At 45.3% G+C, this 17,093-nt stretch overlaps 1 protein-coding gene across 4 annotated transcripts in view; it reads left to right on the top strand.

Moving 5' to 3' along the window:
* Positions 1-2,202: 2,202 nt before the first annotated feature.
* NCOA1 (nuclear receptor coactivator 1) overlaps positions 2,203-17,093 on the top strand; it is a 188,830-nt gene continuing 173,939 nt past the window's right edge. For all 4 annotated transcript variants that reach the window (XM_030491033.1, XM_030491029.1, XM_030491032.1 and 1 more), the window contains exon 1: positions 2,203-2,692. The gene's annotated coding sequence lies outside the window, so the exon portion shown is untranslated. The remainder of the gene's footprint in view (positions 2,693-17,093) is intronic.

Genomic DNA, 17,093 nt, shown 5'->3' on the forward strand with positions numbered 1-17,093 from the left:
TAAATAATTTGTCATCTGAAGTCAGTTGGAAATTAAAGCTGCTTTCAGATAAAGTCTCACTCACTGCGAAATCACTTACCTGGTAGGAAAGGCCTTTGTTTTAGACTTAATTGTAGGAAGTTTTGAAGTAATTTAATTTTGCTGATGGATTTCATTTTTATTTCATGTGTATTTCAATGAGGCATTTAATCTTTTTCATAATATGTTTTGAAGTCTCATTCATTTAAATTGTCAAAGCCTGACAGCTCTGTAATGTGCTTAAACCCGGCATTGTTTATACCTGCATTCCATTTAAAAATTAACTTGCAGATTAAGTAATAAAAATGGTCTTATACTTCTCAGTGCTAATACCAGTGAAAACTTACAATGTCCCTACTGCCTCAGATTAACTCACGTATTACTTTCTCGGGAGGAATTCATGGAGGGCAATATTCTAACATTAAGCTCTGGTCGTGAAGGCTGAGCGTTTTCTGCCTCAATAAAACCAAAGTGGGCATAACCTGCGGAGGCAGTGGAGAGCTGGAAGCCCAGGAAGACGCAGGGACTTTTACACAGCTTCCTTCCCTCGCTGCTGTCATGAAGTGAACAAGACCAGAAGGAATCTATTAGCACTTCCACCTAGATGTGTTGCAACGAAGGGTCATGCAGCAGCATGCAGTGGCTGTTAAAGTTGCCTCAGCCCCTACCAAGAATGCAATTAAAGGAGAATCAGAAGCATTCTTTCCCTAGCTTGTGGACAGCGTGAGTTTTGCAGCAGAGGATTTGTTGTGGGTACGTGATCTCAGGTCGCTGATCCCCTCTATCTTGCTCCTCCATCACTGCCCTGCTCATTCTGATGCTTTTGTTCACACACACAGGCCTGAAATTCTAAAAAAAAAAAAAAAAAAGTTTACTCTCTGTCCAGTTGAAGATGGACACAACATAGAGCATTTTATATAACATGCACTTACAATTGACCAGGTTGCAGTTGATATCAAATAGCCCAAGAAAAGTCTTACAGATCCCAAAATAACAGAAAACAACTAATAAGCCTGCAATCAATATTCCCTAGCCCTTTACCTGCTGAAGGGTTAACTCAGGCTTATCCTGCCCATTCCCTTCACAGGTGCTCCAGAGATAAGGAGGCAGTTATGAAATACAGCTTGCGTGGGTTTTTTCTGGGAAGCAGAGAGCCTCAGAGGTAACTGTGTGGACGCCAACAAAGGTGCAGATTTCCAAAGAAGACAAAAATTGAGATCAGATGACGATGTAGGTGACCGCACCGGGTGAATTTGTGATGTTATGTGTTTGACTGGGCCTTTTGAGGCCAACTTGTTTTGTTGTACCACAGGCAGTCTCAAGCCTGAGGGATAAAGAGCCCTCATGGAGGAAAATGAGCCACCTGAAGCTCTGGTTTATTTTAGCTGTTCAACCCATTGAGTTGTTTTGCCTCATGACACGAGGTGTTTGGGGATTTCACAGATCCACATAGAGGATGAATAATGTAACCAGATACTGCTTGAATGTGATAAAATAGTTGACAGAGCCATTGTGGTCTATCCATGCACAGCAGCTTTGTGTGGAAATAGCCAGAGATGACAGTAAGGAGACCAAACGATGGGTTGAGGTCTGCGTGGGACCATCTATCACCCCATACTGCTTACTAAACTTTGGTGTTCCCAGCTGATCCAAGGCACATTTCAGTCTTTTTGATGCCTAAATGGAGAACACCACCAACACAAGACAAAGGTGTTAATCTTCCGTGAAGCCTTGTTGGGGAAGGCGATTGAGAAACAAAACCGACAAGTAACTTCCAGCACTGGATGCCTCTGCTCAGTGACAGCAGCTCCTACCGCATGAGCAGGGCAAGACCACCAACCGGGTGGAGGCCTCGTCACCTTGGGCTGGCCGAGGCTGGCCCCACAGCCAGACCCTGGGGTTGGGATGTTGGGGGAGCCAGGAGAGCCTGCACCATGCCTCAGTGCGGGAAGGCGTGAGGAGTGGGGAGGGCTGGCGCGAATATGAGGACAGGAGAGATGGGACCAGCGGGGGAGCGGGCCGGCGGGGTGGGCTTCCCCGCGGGCAGCGCCTGCCCGGGGCTGCCGGAGCCCCCCAAGGCCACGGCGGGCAGGTCCCGGCCGCCCCCTTTGCTGCCAAGATGGCGCCTGCCTCCCCCTACCCCTTCCCGGGGGGCGGCGGGCCCCAGCGCCTCCGCCCCGCGGTGCTGCCGCCCGGGTCGGGCCGGGCCGGGCCGAGCCGAGCCGAGCCGAGCCGAGCCGCGGCGCGGCCGGCGGGGAGAAGGAAGATGGCGGCCGAAACCGACTGAGAGAGGAGGAGGAGGAGGAGAGATCCGAGCCGGCCCGTGGCGGCCTCCTCCGACACCGCCCCCCTCGTCCTCCGTGCCCAGCTCCGCCCCGTCCCGCCGGGAGGGAGAGCGGCGAGCGAGCCGGAGCCCCGCAGCCGCGCCGCGCTGCCCAGGCAAGGGGCCCCGGGTGCCCGGGAGCCCCGCAGCGGGAACCGGGGCCCCCCAGAAGCGCCCGCTGCCGCTACTGCTCCGGCCACCGCGATCGCGGCGGGGGCTGCTGCGAGCCGGCAGCCCCCCCGGGGCCGCCCCCGCCGCCTGGCCGGGGGAGTCGCTGTCGCGTTGCCCGTTGAGCTCGGCGGCCTCAGCCCCGGCGGGGGGAGACGGCTGTCACCCAGGCAGCGGCGGCAGGTGAGTGGCGCCCGGCCGCGCCGCAGCTGGCGGCGGGGCGGGAGGACGGGCGGGCGGGGGGAAAGAAGGGGGGCCGGCCGGGGCGCCCCGCCGCGCAGGGCGGGGGTGTGTCTGGCGGGGCCGGCACGCCGCCCCCGGCCCCCGCCGCAGCCCCTGGCCTGCGGGGAGGCGCAGCTGTCACGGGGGGACGGCCCGGCCCCCCGCCCCGGGCTGCCATGGCGGCGGGCGGAGCGCGGAGGGGCGCCGCGGCCTCCCCCCCTCTCCCTCCCCTCGCCCGTCCTCCTTCCCTCACGGGGGGCTGAGAGGGCCGCCCCGGGGGACCCTGCGCGGAGAACCCCGAGCAGCGGAATCCCAGCCCTGCCTTTCCTTAATGACCCCCCACCCCTTATTAATTTAAAGTTAATTAAAAAAGTGAAAAAGCAGTTTTTCCTCCTCTCGTTCCGCCCCCCCCCAGCCCTTTCCCGGCTGGAAGATGGCTGAGGGGAGGCAGCGGAGCCGCGGCCAGGCCTGCGGGTACCCGCGGACCTCCCCGGGCTGGGAGGACGCTCCGTTTGGTGGCGATTTAGGTGACAGCTCTTTGTCTATGTTGTGGCATCGCGTGTCCCCCCCGTCGGTGCGTGTGTGTGTGCTCCCCAAAACCACCCCCAGCCACGGCAGGGCGGTTCTGGTTGTCAGAGGAGGCAAGTAAGTTCAGGGCTAAAGCAGCGGTGGGTCGGTAAGAGAGAGGTGGAGGTGGCCGTGAGGTACCGGGTGGGTTTTGGAGCCATCAGAGCAGGGAACAGCCAGGTTGTCAGGCAGGGCGTGTGGGGAATTGGGCTCCTCGAGGGGTGCCTGGGCTTCCAGGTTTGGGGGGCTCTGCAGGAGGCTGGTGGTGAAGCTAGCGTCTGCCTCCCCGCTCCTAGCAGAGTGCTTGCCCTCAATTTGCTTCATTTCTCTCTTAGAGGCATGGACCAGCAGCAGATTGCGAATAATCCCAAATACCTGACGGTGCATATGCAAGTGGTAGCCCTGGTTTGTGCAGTGGTGGGGCTCCAGCCGCTGGAATATGACATTTAGTGGTAGAAAAATCTGTTTGTGGAAAGGCTGTTTCCTTCCGATGTAGGTTGCTAGACACGCTTGAGCCCTCTGGTTTCCGAGGTGCGTTTTGACCTTTCAGTGGCTGAGAACTGGGTCGTGCGTGTTGGGTAATGATCTCCCAATGTCTTTTGCATGCGAAAGAGCATGTTTGCAAAGGTGGAAAGGTGTGGAGTGCCGTCTGGGGCTGCTGGTTGCTTCCACTGGAAGCTTAATCAGCATACAGTAGATATCAAATGTTCACTACCCACGTACGGCATAGCCAAGAAAAAGAGTGACACAGCAAAGTGTATTAAAACTGGAAATTTGGACTCATGTGGGTGGTGCTTGTATGTTCTTCACCCTGTCTCGTGGCTTGTGTTCTTCGTGTTGCTGGTTTAGGCTGAGGAAAAAAAAGACTGGGTTTGTGTGGGCTGGCAGGATATACATATATATGTGTGTGTGTGTAAGATTTGCGTGTGTGTATATACATATAAAAGGAGTAATATACCTGGTGAGTTCTAGCAGCAAGATGGTAAATGTGTATGAACAAAAAAGATGCTTCATTTGCTTGTCTGGAAATGCGCTGTCCCACTGCAGTTTGGAGGTTGTGATCTTCTGCTTGCAGAATATTTCAATTAACATGTATGTGTTCTGAACTCCCTGTGCTGTGGCTATTGGCTTTTTTACACAAGAGAAAGTAAAAAATATATGTATGTATGGAAGTACGCGTAGTATGTGGTGCAGGTGTAGCTATGTACCTGGACCTCTTGCGGAACAGGAGGGAGAAAAATGTTGTAAGCCAGGAAAACTTGGATACAAAGCCACAAATTTACAGGGAAGCTTGGAAAGTGGTGTAGTATCCGCAGCTTTGCAGAGCTGTTTTGTGAAAATGATTAAAGTTCAAGTTGCCACTTAAGGGGACAAACAGCGCTTGATGGTAGATAATAAACAGTAGTAACTTTGGCAATACTGCACCTGGCTCTAAGCCGATGGGCATGATGAAATGTTAAATCTCAACTTATTTGCTCAAGATGGGTATCTGTTGTTTGAAACGTGTTGCCAAACAATATGGCAGCACAAATCCTTGCTTCCAAAACAAATAGGCTTCCTGAGAGGCGAGTGGAGGTTTGGCTCTTCAGAAGGCAAGCCTTTACTTTGTATTCTCTATGGGCCAACTTTGATTTTTTGCGTGCATGTTTTCCCTGAGCCTTGCCCTCTGATAATGCTACGACACATGCTCACAACTGCATGACTAATTCATACAATTAGTCATACACTTCCACTGTAGATTTATTAGAGCAGTGTCACTGTCGTTCTCCCATTGTAAAAGTCTGTATTTGGGAACATGTGCCCGCTGTTGGCTTGTCTTGGGTCTCATGGCGGGGTTTGTTGGGTGGGCTGTTATGAACATTTGAAGTCTTTAGGATAATTAAGCTTAATTATAGAAGCATGTTTTTCAAGGAACATATCTGCTGGAGATCAGCACCTTGTTGCTTGTTAATCTGAGGGGGGTAATTTGCATGAGACTTTGCAAGGATTGTTAGAAACGAAGGTGTGAGTGCTACTACTAAAAATACCCTGTCTCCTGCATAAATAGTTTGCCAGCTGAAAAACAGTATATTTTGTATAAGGAAACTATTTATATGACGAGTTATTCTTGTTTTGCTTGGTTGACTGTCTTTGAAGCCTGGTTCTTATCTCTTTGATCAAAGGAATTAAAAAAATAGTTTTTAAAGTTGGATTCTGCCTTTAAAGACAAGATTCTAAGCAGGAAGGGCTTGGACTAACAGATAAATATTTTAACCAGTTATTCCTGAAAGGCCAATGTGGTCTGTAATACTCCGTAGCATGTGGCCACCGCTTCTACATAGGAGCTTTAATTGCTGGCAGATACAAACAAGTGATTTTTTTATTGGTGGTTCTATGTTATTTGTGTTGCTGCAGCATCCAGGAACCCCAGGCACAGGCTGAGTTTGCAGTGGGGTAGGAGGGAGGCAAAAATGGAGTGAAAGGGCACTTTGCTTCCCAAAACTTCCAGCCTAAACCTAAGGAGGTAGAGGAGCAGAGTCGTGAAGGGGAAGCAGCTGGCTGGTGGTGGTCAGCAGTACTCACAGTATGTGAGCAACCTAACTAGGGAGTTTTGAGGTTTATTTTTAATTATGTTGGAGCGAACCAGTGCTGTATTGTCTTCTGGGAGCTGACTGCCTGCTGTTGTGCTGCTGAAGCTGGGCTGAGCCCACTGCCAGGGCTGATCCAGCCCCTCAGAGCCATGATGGGTGAGAGAGGATGCACAGGAGCAGCTCTGCTCATCAGTCTGAGAACAGCCAGGAGCTTTAACCTCTTCCCCTGGCACGGCAGGATCTGGAATAGGATGTTTGCCTGTAGCTGCAATATTAAAAATTATGGCTTGCTTGTAAATAGCTTCAACTCTTTGCATACCTAGCCTTGCACATGTGAGTCAGGGTCATGCAGAACAGGTTTTTACCACTATGGCAGCATCTCCATGTAAAGTTTGACCATTTGAAATGCTGCGGCTTTTCTGTGGGACAAATTTTAAAGGACTCGGAGGCCTGGTCTAGGTATAAAGGATGTGTCAGCACCATGCGCTTTACCTGTGCTCCTGTCATTTACAAAGGAAAAAAAAAAAACCCAAAACTGCTGAACTGGTTTGGAGGTTCTTTAAGCCTGAACTAATTTACCTGGCTGGGAATGTAGGTTAGAAACTAGGCTTTGCTTGGCTTTGGGCTAGTGCCAGTATGCTCCGCAGGGAAAATGCAGGCTAAATAGCTTCTGCGCTGATAATCCTGCAATACCATTCCTACTGTTTCCCCTGAAAAGATAGGTAGGTTCTCATGCAGTTGACCTAATTGACTGGGAAGCAACTCCAACACATCTCAGCACAAGGAGCAGCAGGATGTTTCCCTTAGATGCCCTTGGGTGAGTGAGGAGGAAAAAGAGGGGATGGGTTTTTGTGCACAGACCTTACCCAAGCGCTCGGGTCCAAGGGATGAGGTTGCCAGGCCTAAACTAGGTGGATTTGTTAACCAACTTAGGTAAATCTGCACATAGATATTCTTAAATCTGTTTAAACCTGCTTACTGGTTTATTATGTTCTGTAAGCTGAGGCAAGCTGTCCTGGCAGTCGTGTTTAAACCAGCGTGTGTCCGCGCAGAGATTTGCTGTGATTTAGTGAAGCCGATGCAAGTTGCTGAGTTACAGAAGGTGATCTAGGGAAGGAAAACAGGGCAGTGTATACGTAAGTCAGCAGTTTGTTAGCATGCCTTGGTTAGTGAACTCTATAGTATTCATATTTTGCTCTAAGGATCCACAAATTGTCAGTGTCTTAAAGCTGATCAGTGGAGGGGCATAGATGTGTTTTTTCTGCAGATAAAAAAGACCCTCAAGAGTTAGGTCCTGTTTTAAACAAGTGACAGAAATGTTGCAGTCAAATTTGATCCTGCAACTAGCTATTTTGGAATGCAAATCACTAAAATATGTATTTTGAGCTATTTAGGTTTGTTTTGTGTTTATTTTTAATTATCTATCATGAAATATGCTATGAAACAAGCTCAAAAGTGGTTTTTTGGCTTATTTTCCCCCTCCCCCCTTTTGAACGTGACATCTGAAATCCCAAGAGTTTCATTTTTTTGGATTTTCAGAGTGTGAAGACTTCAAAAATAAGGCAATATGCCAGGCAAGGCAAGAAGTAGGCTTGTTTCTTGTATTTGTATGATGAAACGATGAATGAGGAACTGGTTAAAACCCAAACAAATCAGTTGCTTTCCCACAGATGTGGAATTCAGGTGCTGATTGTGAATGGAGGGATAAGTTTAGATCACACCACTACCCTGGGATCAAATGGTATTAAACGGTGTCACACATATTGAAATGGTTAGGTGTTGATAAAGTTAGATACTTAGTGTTTTCTCCTGTGTGTAGCATGTGCTGTCTTTGGAAATAAGGGCCTCAGAAGGGGAGAGAGATTCCAACCCACGGCCTGGCAATCCCCTGTCCAGAAGGTTTCAGAATAGTATTTGCTGTTTCAATAATAATAATAAAAAAGTAGTAGTATGATTTTTTCAGTAAAAGTGCACTGAGAGTTTAACAATGAAAACTGAATATATTTTTCTCTTTTATTTTCTTTTTCTGTTAACATTGTGTAATTCCTGGATCGTATAACGTGGATTGAAGAAACAGGAGAGAAAAGCCCTGAACTTTTCAGACCATTAAATCAGATTCATGTGTAAATTGTACAAGGTATCTTCCACCTTGGACTGTGTAACTTCGATTCCTTCTTATTTCTTGTGAATACTATGCTTGCTACCTACCCTCCCTCTCTTCTTCTCTCCCTTGCAGCCCTTATTTTGCTCTGAATCTGAGACTTTGCATCTGGTTTTATCAATAAACTTCAGAGACCTCGACTAAGTTGAGAGACGAACTCTTCAGTGGAAGTGCTAGTCAGCCTCTGTCTTTGAAGTTGTTTTGGTTTTCTTTTTAACAAAAGTCTGACTAACCTGAAAAGGATTTTGACGCATGCTTGTGACCAGTTATTTTAAATCCTACTGGAAAATTTGTGCGTGAAAATAAACAACTACCTAGAGTTAAACCTGTTGTAGACTGGGTGTGTAAGCTTGATCCCTTTGTCTTTCACGCCTTTCTTAAATGCGATTGCTGACAAGATGAGTTCTAGCTCTTCCCACTAATTCTGTAAACAGCTGGCAGTTATGCTACCTGCTTCTTTTTTATGAGCAGAGATTTCCAAGCAGAGTGTTCACAGGGAAGCTTGGCAGGATGAGTTCACCAGATTTTCCTCCATGCTCCAGTTGCGAATGGCGCTCAGCTGAGGGGTGAATACCAGACAAGTATTTTTTTTAATGACGGAAGATGCTGTGGTAGAATTGAAGGAATGATAGCTTCACACCCTGGAAACATTTACAGCAAAAAGCAGTAGATCAGGCTTCATTCTTATACAATTTATAAGTTCAAATTTGATAATCATCATAGAATCACAGGATGGTTTGGGTTGGAAGGGACCTTAAAGCTCATCTTGTTCCAAGCCCCTACCACAGGCAGGGACACCTTCCACTAGACCAGGTTGCTCAAAGTGAAATGCTGCATGAACATTATTGTTAAGAGTATGACATTTTGGTGTTTACAAATGTGACAATGTTCTTATCTCTCAGCTTTTGTAAAATTTTGTAACAATTTGCAAATTTGAGCACAAAATCCCAACATGTCTTGAAATGTAATTAGGGCAAAGCCTAATTTGCTATTGTATGAATAGTTAGAATTTCTTGGAATGGAGCCGATGTGTAAAATATCTGTGTTTGTGTCACCAAATGTCATTTTAAGAATGTTGGTTTATGGAATAAGTGAGAGCCGCCGGTGAAGGATCAGGTAAAACACCATGTTATGTGGGCCTGTGACTCACAGAGTAGGAATAAGGCCTGAAACCAGCTCTGCCTTTGGCAGCACGTAACTCTTGCTTTATTTTAAATCAAGGTTATGAAACTCCAGCATTTTAGAATATGTTTTGTATTTATACTGTTTGCAAGCTTTCTTGGTACTTTTTCAATTGTATTCTATTGTCCCAGCAAATATTTTTCTACAGAGGTTGTTTTTAAATGTTCTTTGTGAAAAAACTGCTATGTGTTTTTTTTTCTTTTTTTCCCCCTGGGTTTCTGAAATCGCATTCCCAGATTCGTGTTTTACTGTAATCAGCTTGTCTTCAGTGTGGAATATCTGCTGAAGGCATAGTGGAAGTTGTGGGATCCCAGCACCTCTCTGACAGCTAGATTAATAGTTACGTCCTTAACCTTTAAAACAGTTTACCCAGACTTGATGGAGTTGGCATAAAGTTCTGTGTTTCTGAAGATGCAATGGTGATAATTCCTTTGAAGGCCCAAAATAAGTGAAAAGAAAACTTTAATGAATTTAAAAATGCCATTGAAAATAGCATTTGGCCTGATTTTATGCTTTTGTTGTTGTTGGAAACGGAAACAATACTGTATATACAAAGGTCACTGTATGGAAAATAACTATCTAGTAAATATACTTTAATCTAGTTTATTTTTCAAATGCAGTGAAAATGAGAAAATAAACCATCTAAACTATTAATTACATCTGTTTCCATGTGACATAATGTGCTATAGTTTTCTGATGTTGTTGTGGATAAGATGTTTCAATACAGCGTATCAAAAAAAGTACAATTTGATACTGCAGACTAGAACCAAAGCTTGGGAATTTCCATTAAATTCAAAAGCTATTTCGTTTGTAAAGCTGGGCTTTCAAAAGTCAGGAAAACCAGATGCAACTGTAATTATAATTTTGTAGCCACAGGAGATTTTTCCATAGATTCTCTGACTTAGTCCAACCCATACAGTGAATAACAAAGTGGAACGGATTAAGGTTGCACAGATGATCATAAACCTGTTACTGTATATTTTTTAGTGCTTGATTTTGCAACCTACTTAATTTTCTTCTAATGTTTTTAGGTGATAAGCTGCTTTGTGACATTCATTTTTGATATGAATGGAATGTCACACAAATATTGGCTACTTTTTGCAATGCCCCTGCAAGACAAAAAAAAATTATTCCAATTTTTGCACTCTCTTTTTTCAGGTGAATAAACCAGAAATGCAGCTATTGGATAATTAGCCCAAGTAGCAGGGTATTGGTGAAAGGTAAAAGGCACTTGACAGGTTATTCTTAAGTACCTGGTGCACTCGACCGCTCTGTCTGTATATGTGGATTTATTAAATTGGGTGAAACTTTCCTTGAATTTGCCAGCAAACCTCCAGAGTGTTGGCTCCAGCGGTCTCTGCATTACTGACAAGTAGCTCTGATGACAGGCATCTGATGGCTTTCGTTCTTTAGAGCAGAGTTTCCCCAACTGTGGCATGCATATGCTCTCAGTATGCATGCTGCTTTAGAACGGGGTATTTGGCAATGTGAAGGCGATTAAGTCCTACTGCCGAATGTGGATCGGTTATTGCTCCATCTCTGGCAGTGTTCAACACCAGGTTGGACGGGGCTTTGAGCAACCTCGTCTAGTGGAAGGTGTCCCTGCCTGTGGCAGGGGCTTGGAACTAGATGATCTTGGAGGTCCCTTTCAACCCAAACCGTTCTGTGATTCTATTGTGGGGCCCTTGGTGGAGGTAGGTCCTTTGTATAGCACTCAGGAGTTGTTGGCGCCTTCAAAGAGCCATCAAATTGGGGGTTGCAGGTGTGCTTGTGCTTCTGTGTAAAGGAGCAAGGATGGAGGTGTTGGATGAGGATGCGCAGCGAGTCCTGCTTTTGGATCCTGGTGTGAGCGTGGAAGACGGGAAGCAAAGGTTTCGGCATTCGGTGTTAGGGAGGTGGTGCAGTGTCATGGGTTGGTCAGGCCAGGTCAGCAGGGCTGGGCGGGTGCAGAAAGAGAATAAACATTGTTTTTATGTCCTGGTTTGTGGAGAATGTGGTGTGCTTTTTAGGTGGGGTGGGGAGAGCACTGGGGTTCTAGTTCTGGGGCGTGGAAAGATTGATGACCAAATCCTGCCGGGCAGAAGCATTATCCAGTAGAAAGGCAGGAAGAGAGAAGCTGGTTTGGGAGGTCGAGCGTGTGTGTACATCGCTAAAAAAGCAGAACCGTGTTGCTGGTGATGGCCTCCAGAAAAACTGCAGCCTTAGTTCCCAAACTTAGCACAGCCCTGCTTGTCGCTGCGGTTGTTGACTTGCTTATAGGTGTGTGCGCATGGTGCTACGTGCAAGGCGAGCTGGATTCCTAAATTCCTGCTCTTGCCACAGAATGTATGATTACAGAGATACTGCGGACTTCTTGAAAACAGTATTAAATAACTTCTGAAGGCTTTTTAAGGAGGCATTTTTAAAACAAGAAGCACACTTTTACTCTTGGGTTTCCTCCTAGATGCTGGAAAATACCTGCATTCCCTAATTCATACATTTCACGTGCAACTGGCAAGCTGGAAATAAACTCTTCAGGGTCTGTAAAAGCAGTTTAAACAAATCTAGTTAAACAAGATTTTGGTTTCATTGCAGAGGTTTAAAGTGTGAGGGGAAAATATACAGAACAGTCATTAGAAATTTAAAAAAAGCAACAAAACCCCCAAAGAATACTAGCCTGGAGATGTTTTCCTCCCTCTATGCTGCCTATTAGTCTGCTGACAGGGGAAGCTTTGGTACTAAATCTACTGGAGTTGCTGGAGTTGGGTGTTTGGCAGCGTAGTGCTGTCGGGACTATTGCACCATTCCATCTGCCCCTGGAGTCATGGCTTGCTGCAAATTCATGCATCTTTGATAACTCCTGCTTGTTGGAACAAAGCCCCTTGCTGTCCGGAGACTCCTGGGGACTTTTTACAAGTGTAAGCACCTTCTGTGGGGAATAGGAAAGTATTCCCATTTCATGGATGGACACAGGCTTGTCCAGCTTGCCACAAGGAAATCTGGTATTTGACCCCCTTGTATCTGCAGTTACTCTCTGAGCAGTTGGTCTACAGTGTTTAGATTTTGATTTAAATTGTCTAAATTGAATATAGCAATATAATTTTAATTTGTTTACTAAGAGAGTTCTTCAGATAGGCCTCCCGAAGTGCAAGGAATAAGAAACAACTGCTACTTGAAGACAGAAGAGCTGTTTGTTTCAAGCTGTTTAAAAGGCTTCAGAGATAAGTGCATATTTTACATCCTGATCAGCAAGTTATAATGAGATTTAGAGCACTAAACAAGTTCTCTCCTAACCCGCGGAATGATGCATGTGGCTCAGCACAGAGCTATTGTTCTCATCAGCCCTCTCTGGTGAAATAATTTAGGAAATTGTGATATGCTGCAAACTGGATTTAATCAGCAAGTAGTTTCCACCTTCAGAAGATGTCTTCAGTAGATAGAAAGCATTTCTCAATGTTCACAAAGGTTTCTGCACAAGGAGGGTAGTCCTTGTGTTCCTAGCAGTGAGAAAAGGCTGTCTGGAACTTCAAACGCACAAACAGGCTGTAGGATTAAGTTTCTTCTGTTATGATGAGTGGAAGTTACGTCTTCCAAGTGCTGGAAGTTTTTAAAAGGCTGTTCTGTTTCTCCGTCACTAGAAAGATAATGAAAGAGTACAAGCGAGGAAGGGTCATGGTAGCGAATACAAAGATGGAGAGCAGGAGAGCTGCTTTTTCCCTATTGAGCAGAGAAAAGGAGATGGTCTTCACAAAAATGCTACTAGGATCCTTGTGGATAGATCCACCCCGGGGCTGGATGGCCATTCACTGGGAGGGTGGGGAAGAACTATCAATCATTTTGATGCAAACTCAAACACAGATGCTCCGAGGGCTGGAACGCCTCTGCTTTGGAGAAAGGCTGAGAGAGCTGGGCTTGTTCAGCCTGGAGAAGAGAAGGCTCTGGGAAGATGTTAGAGCAGCTTCCAGTGCCTAAAAGGGCTGACAAGACACCTGGAGAGGGACTTCTAACAAGGGCCTGTAGGGACAGGATGAGGGGGAATGGCCTTAAACTGAAAGAGTTAAGATTTAGATGAGCTCTTAAGAAGAAGTTGTTCCCTGTGAGGGTGGTGAGGCCCTGGCACAGGTTGCCCAGAGAAGCTGTGGCTGCCCCATCCCTGGCAGTGTTCAACACCAGGTTGGACGGGGTTTGGAGCAACCTGCTCTGGTGGAAGGTGTCCCTGCCCATGGCAGGGGGTTGGAACTGGATGAGCTTTAAGGTCCCTTCCAACCCAAACCATTCTGTGATTCACATGATTAATGATATTCAAAGGATTTGAGTTTTTCTTCAGGTGATGGCAGAAGTTACTCTCCTAATCCAGCAGCTACATTCAGCTGGTTCTTGAAATTCTTATAACGCGGTTTTGAGAGCAACATGTGGTAGAGATGGAATAAAACAATATTGCACCTGGGGGAAGACTATGCGATGCTCTGCGAGGGGATTAGATCACTTTTGTAGAACCATCAGGCACCACTGGCTGTAATTTATATCATCAAGAATCCTTGTCTGAGCCTTGAGCTCTTTCCCTCCCCCTGTTCACAGCAGATTGTTAAAATTGAAGATGGTCTTTCTCCTCTTTCGCAGTCATTTGTGTTTCCAGAGATTTTTTTTTTTTTTTTTTTTTTTCTTTCCTTAAGTATTGAAACCAGGCTTTTTTTATTCCAGGCTCATTTCCTACTTTGCTGTATAAGTCTACTACATATTCAGTTCAAGGTCCCTGAAAATGTTATGAATAGTCTTATCTCTGTAAGCTCCTTGAATACATCGCTGGTTTTGTGTACCTGGCCGTTTTGAAGCTTATCCTCATTAAAAAAAAAAAAAAGAAGAAATAAAAGTCCTTATCTTTTTCTTCTTCCCCCCCCCCCCCCCCGCCCTGTAATGACCTATGAGAATTCTCATGTGAGAGAGAATTAGTGTGCATGTACTGAGAGACATGGCTGGCTGTGGCAGAGGCACAGATTTGCTAAAGCAGCAGAGAACTCAGAAGCACAAAAGCTAGTTGGATTGAAATCACTTGGTATTGCTGTCTGTAGAATAATTTAAGTGGGTTTTGTCTTTTAGCTTTTGTTTGGGTTTTTTTTCCTTTTTTTTTTTTCACTGGTGGGTACAGCTCTCAGGCCTCATTTTTAGTGCCTATTTCAGTCGTTTATGCTATGAAATGGTAAAAAATTATCAAATGCTATCTATGAAGTCAGTACAGAAGGGTCTGAATGCACTGGTGATTGTGGGTATGCTGCTGTTTGCTAAAGAACTTTTTATATTTCCTTGGTTTGAGATGGCTTGAAACAGGATGGGTTGGGTTTTTTTTGGCTTAAGTAATTTGTTCATCCTCCTTCTTGATTTTACACCTACCAAAAATGAACAAGCCTGTCACTTCCCTGTATCAAGGATTAATTAGCTGATTGCAAAGCCCTTTGAACGTAACTGCAAAACTACATACATAACTTAAACCGAAGTCCTCACTCTTTAAAGGGAGAAGAGTGGAACACACCTCCCCCTTCTCCTTGAAAGGCTTTGCTTCCAGAGAGTTATCCTCATGCTGCTGTGGGCAAAGACTCAGATGTGTTACTTTGCACAACGAATGCATCCTTCTGAAGGATTTCTGATGTTCCGAATGGCTCCCTGAAAATGTAGTGCTTGTTAGGGAGGAGAAGAAAGTCTGTACAAAATACTGTCTTTGCACTCACTTTGGAATCACAACTGCTCCTGCTGGGCTTCTGAGATAGGCTTGAAAAGGCATCTTGGCTTGCATTATAGGTTAACCCAAATAAACGTTTAGTAAGTAATAGCAGTAATTAGTATTTATAATGAGGTAGTAACAGGCAACCTGAATTAGCCCAAGCTCCCATTGTGCCTGAAACTAAACAAACAAATAAGCTGCTTAGGGAGGGACTGCCATGATTCAAGTGTATTTGTCATTTCTTGTCTTGCCTCTGGAATGTCTTGTAATGTGATATTTAATAAACTTTTTTAGTCATGTAAGCATAATATTTAATAATACCCGTGGTCTGCATTTTGCTTACCTTGATTCCTGTTGTGCTGATACACCCAAGCTGGGTTTAAGTTCTGTCTTCAACTGCCTTTAAATTCAAATAACCTTCATTGCAATTAGTGGCATTACTTATAAGTTGTCACGTAAGACCTTCTATGGGCTGTGGTGTATTGCTGCCATGCTTGTGATTAACGATTTTGAAACTAAAAGTATATCAGCAGTTTTTGTAGTCCTGAAGTGTTGAGATAAATATTTGAGTAATGATTTAATGTGTATTTACAGTAAAAGAAAATCAGGGAAAAATAACTGAAAAACCCTCCTGTTTTCTCAAGTATGTAATATTTTTTTACCCTTTTTCAGTTCTGGTTGCACTTTACTATTTTGGACAGTGGGTCTTATGTGGCTACAACAGTTTAACAAAAGTTTTTAGGAAATACTATTTCAAAATTCAGAGTTTTGTTATGAAAATCACTTTGGGTGAGCTGTCTGTGTTCCACAGTAGACTCTAAGTGAAGTCAAACATGAGCTGGGCAAATACAGCTGTCACTGTATCCATATAATTGTAAAATATGGCATTTGTATTTGTGTTTTAATGGGAATTTTTTCAGTTACTACCTAGCCACTTCTTTAATATGTGCTGCATAAGTAAGTGGGAAGTATTTAATAGCCTGCTTGAGCGTTATTAACTATTTTTCATATAAGCCTAATTTATTGAAGATGGCGATATCTATTAAACAACAGTCACTTGCAGCTTGTCCCAGGTGAATAATTTATATTCATGGCATAGCGGTCTAAATATCTAAGGATGTACATAAAACTGTTGCCTAAATAATGTTACTACCTTTACAGTGCAGAAAAGCCAGAATTTTTGGCTCCACTCTGGCACTGCTTTGATGCCTGTAAATACTGTTGTGCAATTTTGCAGCCCAGAAACCAACCGTGTCCTGGGCTGCATCACCAGCAGCATGACCAGCAGGTCGAGGGAGGGGATTCTCCCCCTCTGCTCCAGTCTGGTGAGACCCCCCCCTGCAGTCCTGCATCCAGCTCTGGGGCAACAACATAAGAAGGATGTGGAGCTGTTGGAGCGAGTCCAGAGGAGGCCACGAAGATGCTCTGAGGGCTGGAGCAGCTCTGCTATGGAGACAGGCTGAGAGAGCTGAGCTTGTTCAGCCTGGAGAAGAGAAGGCTCCAGGGAGACCTTAGAGCAGCTTCCAGTGCCTAAAGGGGCTGACAAGAAAGCTGGAGAGGGGCTTTTGACAAGGGCCTGTAGGGAATGGCTTTAACCTGCCAGCAGTTCTTCCTTGTGAGGGTGGTGGGGTGCTGGCACAGGTTGCCCAGAGAAGCTGTGGCTGCCTCATCCCTGGCAGTGTTCAAGGCCAGGTTGGACGGGACTTGGAGCAACCTGGTCTAGTGGAAGGTGTCCCTGCCTGTGGCAGGGGGTTGGAACTAGATGAGCTTTAAGGTCCCTTTCAACCCAAACCATTCTGTGATGATCTATGAATTATATACTGGTTTTGTGGCATCAGGACACTTAGAGCAGAGATTGGAGTTTGCTCAGGTTTTTTCCTACCCTCAGCATTCATTGTATGATCTGATACTTGAGTTGTTGCTCTGAGTTTGAAATTGTATGTATTGCTCTTTTGTTTTTTTTCTATAGTCCTTGCAACTATGGTAGTTGAGCTTCACAATCACTAAACTCATCTGCATTTATCTTTAGTATTTCTTGTGAGATATAAAAGTGCTACCGTTTCTGTTCCATAGATTAAAGGCTCCAGGAGTTCAAGGACAACTCTGGAAACTCAGCTGTAGAAGTTTTTGTGGCTGTTAGCTACACAGACTCCCTGTGGCTGTTAGGTATTTGGTGTGGGGTTTTTG

The sequence above is a fragment of the Strigops habroptila genome, chromosome 6 (assembly GCF_004027225.2).
Source record: "Strigops habroptila isolate Jane chromosome 6, bStrHab1.2.pri, whole genome shotgun sequence".
Lineage (NCBI taxonomy): Eukaryota > Metazoa > Chordata > Aves > Psittaciformes > Psittacidae > Strigops > Strigops habroptila.